The sequence below is a fragment of the Ambystoma mexicanum genome, chromosome 1p (assembly GCF_040938575.1).
Source record: "Ambystoma mexicanum isolate Mex_15411 chromosome 1p, UKY_AmexF1_1, whole genome shotgun sequence".
In the NCBI taxonomy this organism is placed as follows: Eukaryota; Metazoa; Chordata; class Amphibia; order Caudata; family Ambystomatidae; genus Ambystoma; species Ambystoma mexicanum.
Genome location: NC_090921.1, coordinates 1,487,787,214 through 1,487,799,988, shown reverse-complemented (window position 1 = coordinate 1,487,799,988; position 12,775 = coordinate 1,487,787,214).

Below are 12,775 nucleotides of genomic sequence, written 5' to 3'. Positions count from 1 at the left end.
TGTTGTGTGCTTGGTGCAGTTTAACCTCTGCCCACATTGGCTCTAGCTCCTTTGTAATGGGCCAATGAGAAGCCGGCAGGCTTGGCCAGCCCTCCTTCAAAGGCCTGATCCTGGCTCTGGACAAAATGCTTGTCTCTTAACTATCCCACTCATCGGCAAGACAGCAGTCCCTTGAATGGCACTGCGCCCACTCTCTACCACGGGAGGCTGCCAGGTGCACCTCCAATACGGCTTGATGATAAGGTAAGACCCTCCCTGGGCCCTTTCAGGCACACGCACATCGTCGCTGCCATGAAATTGAATTGCTTCCCTGCCCTGAAGATCGTGACACTCTACAGCACTGTGGATTTTACTGCTTGCTAGGCTGCATTTTCTACACCTACTGCCCTTCTGCAATATATTCGAACTGTGAGCTGCCATACCAAGATGGCGGCCTGCACACTGTGTTGTTGTGTGTTTGGTGCAGTTAATGCTCTGACCCCATTGGCTCTGGCTCCTTTGTAATGGGCCAATGACAAGTCGGCAGGCTAGGCCGGCCAACCTCCAAAGGCCTGAACCTGGCCCTGGACAAAATGCTTGTCTCTTAACTATCCCGCGCATGGGCAAGGCAGCAGTCCCTGGAATGGGACTGTGCCCTCTCGCTACCACAGGGGGTGGCCAGGTGCAGCTCCAACATGGCTTGACGATAAGGTAAGACCCTCCCTGGGCCCTTTCAGGCACACGCACGTCAGCACTGCCATGACTTAGAATTGCATCCCTGCCCTGAAGATCGTGGCAATCTACAGCTCTGTTGTGGACTGTGGATGTTACTGCTTGCTAGGCTCCATTTTCAATGACAACTGCCCTACTGCAATATATTCCAACTGCAAGCTGCCATACCAAGATGTGCTGCCCACACACTGTTGTGTGCTTGGTGCAGTTGATGGTCTGCCCCCATTGGCTCTAGCTCCTTTGTAATGGGCCAATGAGAAGCCGGCAGGCTTGGCCGGCCCTCCTCCAAAGGCCGGATCCTGGCCCTGGACAAAATGCTTGTCTCTTAACTATCCCGCGCATGGGCAAGGCAGAGGTCCTTGGAATGGGACTGTGCCCTCTCCCTACCACAGGAGGTGGCCAGGTGCAGCTCCAACACGGCTTGACGATAAGGTAAGACCTTCCCTGGGCCCTTTCAGGCACATGCACATCGTTGCTGCCATAACTTTGAATTGCTTCACAGCCCTGAAGATCATGGCACTCTACAGCTCTGTTGTGGACTGTGGATGTTACTGCTTGCTAGGCTGCATTTTCGACGGCTACTGCCCTTCTGAAATATATTCGAACTGAGAGCTGCCATACCAAGATGGCTGCCTGCACACTGTTGTGTGATTGGTGCAGTTGATGCTCTGCCCCCATTGGCTCTAGCTCCTTTGTAATAGGCCAATGCGTAGCCGGCAGGCTTGGCCGGCCCTCCTCCAAAGACCCGATCCAGGCCCTTGACAAAATGCTTGTCTCTTAACTATCCCTCGCATGGGCAAGGCAGCAGTCCCTGGAATGGGACTGTGCCCTCTCCCTACCACAGGAGGTGGCCAGGTGCAGCTCCAACACAGCTTGACGATAAGGTAAGACCCTCCCTGGGCCCTTTCAGGCACATGCACATCGTTGCTGCCATAACTTTGAATTGCTTCACTGCCCTGAAGATCGTGGCACTCTACAGCTCTGTTGTGAACTGTGGATGTTACTGCTTGCTAGGCTGCATTTTCGACGGCTACTGCCCTTCTGAAATATATTCGAACTGAGAGCTGCCATACCAAGATGGCTTCCTGCACACTGTTGTGTGATTGGTGCAGTTGATGCTCTGCCCCCATTGGCTCTAGCTCCTTTGTAATAGGCCAATGTGTAGCCCGAAGTCTTGGCCGGCCCTCCTCCAAAGACCCGATCCTGGCCAAGGACAAAATGCTTGTCTCTTAACTATCCCTCGCATGGGCAAGGCAGCAGTCCCTGGAATGGGACTGGGCCCTCTCCCTACCATGGGAGGTGGCAAGGTGCAGCTCCAACACGGCCTAGCGATAAGGTAAGACCCTCCGTGGGCCCTTTCGGGCACACCCACGTCGGCGCTGCCATGACTTTGAATTGCTTCCCTGCCGTGAAGATCGTGGCACTCTACAGCTCTGTTGTGGACTATGGCTGTTACTGCTTGCTAGCCTGCATTTTCGACGGCAACTGCCCTACTGCAATATGTTCCAACTGCAAGCTGCCATACCAAGATGGCTGGTGCACACCGTTGTGTGCTTGGTGCAGTTGATGCTCTGCCCCATTGGCTCTAGCTTCTTTGTAACAGGCCAATGAAAAGCCGGCAGGCTTGGCCGGCCCTCCTCCAAAGGCCTGATCCTGGCCCTGGACAAAATGCTTGTCTCTTAACTATCCCACGCATCGGCAAGGCAGCAGTCCCTGGAATGGGACTGTGCCCTCTCCCTACCACAGGAGGTGGCCAGGTGCAGCTCCAACACGGCTTGACGATAAGGTAAGACCCTCCCTGGGCCCTTTCAGGCACGCGCACGTCAGCACTGCCATGACTTTGAATTGCTTCCCTGCCCTGAAGATCGTGGCACTCTAAGCTCTGTTGTGGACTATGGATGTTACTGCTTGCTAGGCTGCATTTTCGATGGCTACTGCTGTTCTGCAATATAATTGAACTGCAAGCTGCTATACCAAGATGGCGGCCCGCACACTGTTGTGTGCTTGGTGCAGTTGATGCTTCGCCCCCATCGGCTCTAGTTCCCTTGTGATGGGCCAATGAGAAGCCGGCAGGCTTGGCCGGCCCTCCTCCAAAGGCCTGATCCTGGCCCTGGACAAAATGCTTGTCCCTTAACTATCCCGCGCATGGGCAAGGCAGCAGTCCCTGGAATGGGACTGTGCCCTCTCCCTACCACAGGAGGTGGCCAGGTGCAGCTCCAACACGGCTTGACGATAAGGTAAGACCCTCCCTGGGCCCTTTCAGGCACACGCACGTCAGCACTGCCATGACATTGAATTGCTTCCCTGCCCTGAAGATCGTGGCACTCTACAGCTCTGTTATGGACTATGGATGTTACTGCTTGCTAGGCTGCATTTTCGACGGCAACTGCCCTACTGCAATATATTCCAACTGCAAGCTGCCATACCAAGATGTGCTGCCTGCACACTGTTGTGTGCTTGGTGCAGTTGATGCTTCGCCCCCATCGGCTCTAGTTCCCTTGTGATGGGCCAATGAGAAGCCGGCAGGCTTGGCCGGCCCTCCTCCAAAGGCCTGATCCTGGCCCTGGACAAAATGCTTGTCTCTTAACTATCCCGCGCATGGGCAAGGCAGCAGTCCCTGGAATGGGACTGTGCCCTCTCCCTACCACAGGAGGTGGCCAGGTGCAGCTCCAAAACAGCTTGACGATAAGGTAAGACCCTCCCTGGGCCCTTTCAGGCACATGCACATTGTTGCTGCCATAACTTTGAATTGCTTCACTGCCCTGAAGATCGTGGCACTCTACAGCTCTGTTGTGGACTGTGGATGTTACTGCTTGCTAGGCTGAATTTTCGACGGCTACTGCCCTTCTGAAATATATTCGAACTGAGAGCTGCCATACCAAGATGGCTGCCTGCACACTGTTGTGTGATTGGTGCAGTTGATGCTCTGCCCCCATTGGCTCTAGCTCCTTTGTAATAGGCCAATGTGTAGCCGGCAGGCTTGGCCGGCCCTCCTCCAAAGACCCGATCCTGGCCCTGGACAAAATGCTTGTCTCTTAACTATCCCTCGCATGGGCAAGGCAGCAGTCCCTGGAATGGGACTGGGCCCTCTCCCTACCACGGGAGGTGGCAAGGTGCAGGTCCAACACAGCCTAACGATAAGATAAGACCCTCCGTGGGCCCTTTCGGGCACACCCACGTCGGCGCTGCCATGACTTTGAATTGCTCCCCTGCCCTGAAGATCGTGGCACTCTACAGCTCTGTTGTGGACTATGGCTGTTACTGCTTGCTAGCCTGCATTTTCGACGGCAACTGCCCTACTGCAATATATTCCAACTGCAAGCTGCCATACCAAGATGGCTGCTGCACATCGTTGTGTGCTTGGTGCAGTTGATGCTCTGCCCCGTTGGCTCTAGCTTCTTTGTAACAGGCCAATGAAAAGCCGGCAGGCTTGGCCGGCCCTCCTCCAAAGGCCCGATCCTGGCCCTGGACAAAATGCTTGTCTCTTAACTATCCCACGCATCGGCAAGGCAGCAGTCCCTGAAATGGGACTGTGCCCTCTCCCTACCACAGGAGGTGGCCAGGTGCAGCTCCAACACGGCTTGACGATAAGGTAAGACCTTCCATGGGCCCTTTCAGGCACATGCACATCGTTGCTGCCATAACTTTGAATTGCTTCACAGCCCTGAAGATCGTGGCACTCTACAGCTCTGTTGTGGACTGTGGATGTTACTGCTTGCTAGGCTGCATTTTCGACGGCTACTGCCCTTCTGAAATATATTCGAACTGAGAGCTGCCATACCAAGATGTGCTGCCTGCACACTGTTGTGTGCTTGGTGCAGTTGATGCTTCGCCCCCATCGGTTCTAGCTCCCTTGTGATGGGCCAATGAGAAGCCGGCAGGCTTTGCCGGCCCTCCTCCAAAGGCCTGATCCTGGCCCTGGACAAAATGCTTGTCTCTTAACTATTCCGCGCTTGGGCAAGGCAGCAGTCCCTGGAATGGGACTGTGCCCTCTCCCTACCACAGGAGGTGGCCAGGTGCAGCTCCAACACGGCTTGACGATAAGGTAAGACCCTCCGTGGGCCCTTTCGGGCACACCCACGTCGGCGCTGCCATGACTTTGAATTGCTTCCCTGCCCTGAAGATCGTGGCACTCTACAGCTCTGTTGTGGACTATGGCTGTTACTGCTTGCTAGCCTGCATTTTCGACGGCAACTGCAATATATTCCAACTGCAAGCTGCCATACCAAGATGGCTGCTGCACACCGTTGTGTGCTTGGTGCAGTTGATGCTCTGCCCCATTGGCTCTAGCTCCTTTGTAACAGGCCAATGAAAAGCCGGCAGGCTTGGCCGGCCCTCCTCCAAAGGCCCGATCCTGGCCCTGGACAAAATGCTTGTCTCTTAACTATCCCACGCATCGGCAAGGCAGCAGTCCCTGGAATGGGACTACGCCCTCTCCATACCATGGGAGATGTCCAGTTGCAGCTCCAATACGGCTTGACGATAAGGTAAGACCCTCCATGGGCCCTTTCAGGCACGTCGGCGCTGCCATGACTTTGAATTGCTTCCCTGAAGATCCTGACACTCTACAGCTCTGTTGTGGACTATGGATGTTACTGCTTGCTAGGCTGCATTTTCCACGACTACTACTCTTCTGCAATATATTCGAAGAGCGAGCTGCCATACCAAGATGGCGGCCCACACACTTTGTTGTTGTATGCTTGGTGCAGTTGATGCTCTGCCCCCATTGGCTCTAGCTTTTGTAATGGTCCAGTGAGAAGCCGTTAGGCTTGGCCGGCCCGCATCCGAAGCCCCGATCCTGGCCCCGGACAAAGTGCTCCCCTCTTCACTATCCCGTGCATCGGCAGGGTAGCAGTCCCTGTAATGGCACTGCGCACACTCCCTGCCACGGGAAGTTGCCAGGTGCAGCTCCAACATGGCTTGACGATAAGGTAAGACCCTCCCTGGGCCCTTTCAGGCACACGCACATCGTCGCTGCCATGACATTGAATTACTTCCCTGCCCTGAAGATCGTGGCACTCTACAGCTCTGTTGTGGACTGTGGATGTTACTGCTTGCTAGGCTGCATTTTCGACGCCTACCTCCCTTCTGCATTATATTCGAACTGTGAGCTGCCATACCAAGATGGCGGCCTACACAATGTGTTGTTGTGTGCTTGGTGCAGTTGATGCTCTGACCCCATTGGCTCTGGCTTCTTTGTAATGGGCCAGTGAGAAGCTGGCAGGCTTGGCCGGCCCTCCTCGAAAGGCCTGATCCTGGCCATGGACAAAATGCTTGTCTCTTAACTATACCGCTCATGGGCAAGGCAGCAGTCCCTGGAATGGGACTGTGCCCTCTCCCTACCACAGGAGGTGGCCAGGTGCAGCTCCAACACGGCTTGACGATAAGGTAAGACCCTCCCTGGGCCCATTCAGGCACGCCCACGTCGGCGCTGCCATGACTTTGAATTGCTTCCCTGTCCTGAAGATCGTGGCACTCTACAGCTCTGTTGTGGATTATGGATGTTACTGCTTGCTAGGCTGCATTTTCGACAGCAATTGCCCTACTACAATATATAATCGAACTACGAGCTGCCATACCAAGATGGCAGCCCGCACACTGTGTTGTTCTGTGCTTGGTGCAGTTGATGCTCTGCCCCATTGGCTCTGGCTCCTTTGTAATGGGCCAATGAGAAGCCGCAGGCTTAGCCGGCACTCATCCGAAGGCCCGATCCTGCACCCAGACAAAATATTCCCCTCTTCACTATCCCGCGCATCGACCAGGCAGCAGTCCCTGGAATGGCACTGTGCTCTCTCCCTACCACGGGAGGTTGCCAGATGCAGCTTCAACATGGCTTGACGATAAGGTAAGACCCTCCCTGGGCCCTTTCAGGCACACGCACACCGTAGCTGCCATGACATTGAATTGCTTCCTTGCCCTGAAGATCGTGGCACTCTACAGCTCTGTAGTGGACTGTGGATGTTATTGCTTGCTAGGCTGCATTTCCGACGGCTACTGCCCTTCTGAAATATATTCGAACTGAGAGCTGCCATACCAAGATGGCGGCCTGCACACTGTCTTGTTGTGTGCTTGGTGCAGTTTAACCTCTGCCCACATTGGCTCTAGCTCCTTTGTAATGGGCCAATGAGAAGCCGGCAGGCTTGGCCAGCCCTCCTTCAAAGGCCTGATCCTGGCTCTGGACAAAATGCTTGTCTCTTAACTATCCCACTCATCGGCAAGACAGCAGTCCCTTGAATGGCACTGCGCCCACTCTCTACCACGGGAGGCTGCCAGGTGCACCTCCAATACGGCTTGATGATAAGGTAAGACCCTCCCTGGGCCCTTTCAGGCACACGCACATCGTCGCTGCCATGAAATTGAATTGCTTCCCTGCCCTGAAGATCGTGACACTCTACAGCACTGTGGATTTTACTGCTTGCTAGGCTGCATTTTCTACACCTACTGCCCTTCTGCAATATATTCGAACTGTGAGCTGCCATACCAAGATGGCGGCCTGCACACTGTGTTGTTGTGTGTTTGGTGCAGTTAATGCTCTGACCCCATTGGCTCTGGCTCCTTTGTAATGGGCCAATGACAAGTCGGCAGGCTAGGCCGGCCAACCTCCAAAGGCCTGAACCTGGCCCTGGACAAAATGCTTGTCTCTTAACTATCCCGCGCATGGGCAAGGCAGCAGTCCCTGGAATGGGACTGTGCCCTCTCGCTACCACAGGGGGTGGCCAGGTGCAGCTCCAACATGGCTTGACGATAAGGTAAGACCCTCCCTGGGCCCTTTCAGGCACACGCACGTCAGCACTGCCATGATTTAGAATTGCATCCCTGCCCTGAAGATCGTGGCAATCTACAGCTCTGTTGTGGACTGTGGATGTTACTGCTTGCTAGGCTCCATTTTCGACGGCAACTGCCCTACTGCAATATGTTCCAACTGCAAGCTGCCATACCAAGATGGCTGCTGCACACCGTTGTGTGCTTGGTGCAGTTGATGCTCTGCCCCATTGGCTCTAGCTTCTTTGTAAAGGCTAATGAAAAGCCGGCAGTCTTGGCCGGCCCTCCTCCAAAGGCCCGATCCTGGCCCTGGACAAAATGCTTGTCTCTTAACTATCCCACGCATCGGCAAGACAGCAGTCCCTGGAATGGGACTGTGCCCTCTCCCTACCACAGGAGGTGGCCAGGTGCAGCTCCAACACAGCTTGACGATAAGGTAAGACCCTCCCTGGGCCCTTTCAGGCACATGCACATCGTTGCTGCCATAACTTTGAATTGCTTCACTGCCCTGAAGATCGTGGCACTCTACAACTCTGTTGTGGACTGTGGATGTTACTGCTTGCTAGGCTGCATTTTCAACGGCTACTGCCCTTCTGAAATATATTCGAACTGAGAGCTGCCATACCAAGATGGCTGCCTGCACACTGTTGTGTGATTGGTGCAGTTGATGCTCTGCCCCCATTGGCTCTAGCTCCTTTGTAATGGGCCAATGAGAAGCCGGCAGGTTTGGCTGGCCCTCCTCCGAAGGCCTGATCCTGGCCCTGGACAAAATGCTTGTCTCTTAACTATCCCGCGCATGGGCAAGGCAGCAGTCCCTGGAATGGGACTGTGCCCTCTCCCTACCACAGGAGGTGGCCAGGTGCAGCTCCAACACGGCTTGACGATAAGGTAAGACCCTCCCTGGTCCTTTTCAGGCACACGCACGTCAGCACTGCCATGACTTTTAATTGCTTCCCTGCCCTGAAGATCGTGGCACTCTACAGCTCTGTTGTGGACTATGGCTGTTACTGCTTGCTAGCCTGCATTTTTTCGACGGCAACTGCCCTACTGCAATATATTCCAACAGCAAGCTGCCATACCAAGATGGCTGCTGCACACCGTTGTGTGCTTGGTGCAGTTGATGCTCTGCCCCCATTGGCTCTAGCTCCTTTGTTACAGGCCAATGAAAAGCCGGCAGGCTTGGCCGGCCCTCCTCCAAAGGCCTGATCCTGGCCCTGGACAAAATGCTTGTCTCTTAACTATCCCGCGCATGGGCAAGGCAGCAGTCTCTGGAATGGAACTGTGCGCTCTCCCTACCAGAGGAGGTGGCCAGGTGCAGCTCCAACTCGGCTTGACGATAAGGGAAGACCCTCCCTGGGCTCTTTCAAGCACACGCACGTCAGCACTGCCATGACTTAGAATTGCTTCCCTGCCCTGAAGATCGTGGCACTCTACAGCTCTGTTGTGGACTGTGGATGTTACTGCTTGCTAGGCTCCATTTTCAACGGCAATTGCCCTACTGCAATATATTCCAACTGCAAGCTGCCATACCAAGATGTGCTGCCTACACACTGTTGTGTTGCTTGGTGCAGTTGATGCTCTGCCCCCATTGGCTCTAGCTCCTTTGTAATGGGCCAATGAGAAACCGGCAGGCTTGGCCGGCCCTCCTCCAAAGGCCTGATCCTGGCCCTGGACAAAATGCTTGTCTCTTAACTATCCCGTGCATGGGCAAGGCAGCAGTCCCTGGAATGGGATTGTGCCCTCTCCCTACCAGAGGAGGTGGCCAGGTGCAGCTCCCAACACGGCTTGACGATAAGGTAAGACCCTCCCTGGGCCCTTTCAGGCACACGCACGTCACCACTGCCATGACATTGAATTGCTTCCCTGCCCTGAAGATCGTGGCACTCTACAGCTCTGTTATGGACTATGGATGTTACTGCTTGCTAGGCTGCATTTTCGACGGCAACTGCCCTACTGCAATATATTCCAACTGCAAGCTGCCATACCAAGATGTGCTGCCTGCACACTGTTGTGTGCTTGGTGCAGTTGATGCTTCGCCCTCATCGGTTCTAGCTCCCTTGTGATGGGCCAATGAGAAGCCGGCAGGCTTTGCCGGCCCTCCTCCAAAGGCCTGATCCTGGCCCTGGACAAAATGCTTGTCTCTTAACTATTCCGCGCTTGGGCAAGCCGCGCTTGGGCAAGGCAGCAGTCCCTGGAATGGGACTGTGCCCTCTGCCTACCACAGGAGGTGGCCAGGTGCAGCTCCAACACGGCTTGACGATAAGGTAAGACCCTCCGTGGGCCCTTTCGGGCACACCCACGTCGGCGCTGCCATGACTTTGAATTGCTTCCCTGCCCTGAAGATCGTGGCACTCTACAGCTCTGTTGTGGACTATGGCTGTTACTGCTTGCTAGCCTGCATTTTCGACGGCAACTGCAATATATTCCAACTGCAAGCTGCCATACCAAGATGGCTGCTGCACACCGTTGTGTGCTTGGTGCAGTTGATGCTCTGCCCCATTGGCTCTAGCTCCTTTGTAACAGGCCAATGAAAAGCCGGCAGGCTTGGCCGGCCCTCCTCCAAAGGCCCGATCCTGGCCCTGGACAAAATGCTTGTCTCTTAACTATCCCACGCATCGGCAAGGCAGCAGTCCCTGGAATGGGACTACGCCCTCTCCATACCATGGGAGATGTCCAGTTGCAGCTCCAATACGGCTTGACGATAAGGTAAGACCCTCCATGGGCCCTTTCAGGCACGTCGGCGCTGCCATGACTTTGAATTGCTTCCCTGAAGATCCTGACACTCTACAGCTCTGTTGTGGACTATGGATGTTACTGCTTGCTAGGCTGCATTTTCCACGACTACTACTCTTCTGCAATATATTCGAAGAGCGAGCTGCCATACCAAGATGGCGGCCCACACACTTTGTTGTTGTATGCTTGGTGCAGTTGATGCTCTGCCCCCATTGGCTCTAGCTTTTGTAATGGTCCAGTGAGAAGCCGTTAGGCTTGGCCGGCCCGCATCCGAAGCCCCGATCCTGGCCCCGGACAAAGTGCTCCTCTCTTCACTATCCCGTGCATCGGCAGGATAGCAGTCCCTGTAATGGCACTGCGCACACTCCCTGCCACGGGAAGTTGCCAGGTGCAGCTCCAACATGGCTTGACGATAAGGTAAGACCCTCCCTGGGCCCTTTCAGGCACACGCACATCGTCGCTGCCATGACATTGAATTACTTCCCTGCCCTGAAGATCGTGGCACTCTACAGCTCTGTTGTGGACTGTGGATGTTACTGCTTGCTAGGCTGCATTTTCGACGCCTACCTCCCTTCTGCATTATATTCGAACTGTGAGCTGCCATACCAAGATGGCGGCCTACACAATGTGTTGTTGTGTGCTTGGTGCAGTTGATGCTCTGACCCCATTGGCTCTGGCTTCTTTGTAATGGGCCAGTGAGAAGCTGGCAGGCTTGGCCGGCCCTCCTCGAAAGGCCTGATCCTGGCCATGGACAAAATGCTTGTCTCTTAACTATACCGCTCATGGGCAAGGCAGCAGTCCCTGGAATGGGACTGTGCCCTCTCCCTACCACAGGAGGTGGCCAGGTGCAGCTCCAACACGGCTTGACGATAAGGTAAGACCCTCCCTGGGCCCATTCAGGCACGCCCACGTCGGCGCTGCCATGACTTTGAATTGCTTCCCTGTCCTGAAGATCGTGGCACTCTACAGCTCTGTTGTGGATTATGGATGTTACTGCTTGCTAGGCTGCATTTTCGACGGCAATTGCCCTACTACAATATATAATCGAACTACGAGCTGCCATACCAAGATGGCAGCCCGCACACTGTGTTGTTCTGTGCTTGGTGCAGTTGATGCTCTGCCCCATTGGCTCTGGCCCCTTTGTAATGGGCCAATGAGAAGCCGCAGGCTTAGCCGGCACTCATCCGAAGGCCCGATCCTGCACCCAGACAAAATATTCCCCTCTTCACTATCCCGCGCATCGACCAGGCAGCAGTCCCTGGAATGGCACTGCGCTCTCTCCCTACCACGGGAGGTTCCCAGATGCAGCTTCAACATGGCTTGACGATAAGGTAAGACCCTCCCTGGGCCCTTTCAGGCACACGCACACCGTAGCTGCCATGACATTGAATTGCTTCCTTGCCCTGAAGATCGTGGCACTCTACAGCTCTGTAGTGGACTGTGGATGTTATTGCTTGCTAGGCTGCATTTCCGACGGCTACTGCCCTTCTGAAATATATTCGAACTGAGAGCTGCCATACCAAGATGGCGGCCTGCACACTGTCTTGTTGTGTGCTTGGTGCAGTTTAACCTCTGCCCACATTGGCTCTAGCTCCTTTGTAATGGGCCAATGAGAAGCCGGCAGGCTTGGCCAGCCCTCCTTCAAAGGCCTGATCCTGGCTCTGGACAAAATGCTTGTCTCTTAACTATCCCACTCATCGGCAAGACAGCAGTCCCTTGAATGGCACTGCGCCCACTCTCTACCACGGGAGGCTGCCAGGTGCACCTCCAATACGGCTTGATGATAAGGTAAGACCCTCCATGGGCCCTTTCAGGCACACGCACATCGTCGCTGCCATGAAATTGAATTGCTTCCCTGCCCTGAAGATCGTGACACTCTACAGCACTGTGGATTTTACTGCTTGCTAGGCTGCATTTTCTACACCTACTGCCCTTCTGCAATATATTCGAACTGTGAGCTGCCATACCAAGATGGCGGCCTGCACACTGTGTTGTTGTGTGTTTGGTGCAGTTAATGCTCTGACCCCATTGGCTCTGGCTCCTTTGTAATGGGCCAATGACAAGTCGGCAGGCTAGGCCGGCCAACCTCCAAAGGCCTGAACCTGGCCCTGGACAAAATGCTTGTCTCTTAACTATCCCGCGCATGGGCAAGGCAGCAGTCCCTGGAATGGGACTGTGCCCTCTCGCTACCACAGGGGGTGGCCAGGTGCAGCTCCAACATGGCTTGACGATAAGGTAAGACCCTCCCTGGGCCCTTTCAGGCACACGCACGTCAGCACTGCCATGACTTAGAATTGCATCCCTGCCCTGAAGATCGTGGCAATCTACAGCTCTGTTGTGGACTGTGGATGTTACTGCTTGCTAGGCTCCATTTTCAATGACAACTGCCCTACTGCAATATATTCCAACTGCAAGCTGCCATACCAAGATGTGCTGCCCACACACTGTTGTGTGCTTGGTGCAGTTGATGGTCTGCCCCCATTGGCTCTAGCTCCTTTGTAATGGGCCAATGAGAAGCCGGCAGGCTTGGCCGGCCCTCCTCCAAAGGCCGGATCCTGGCCCTGGACAA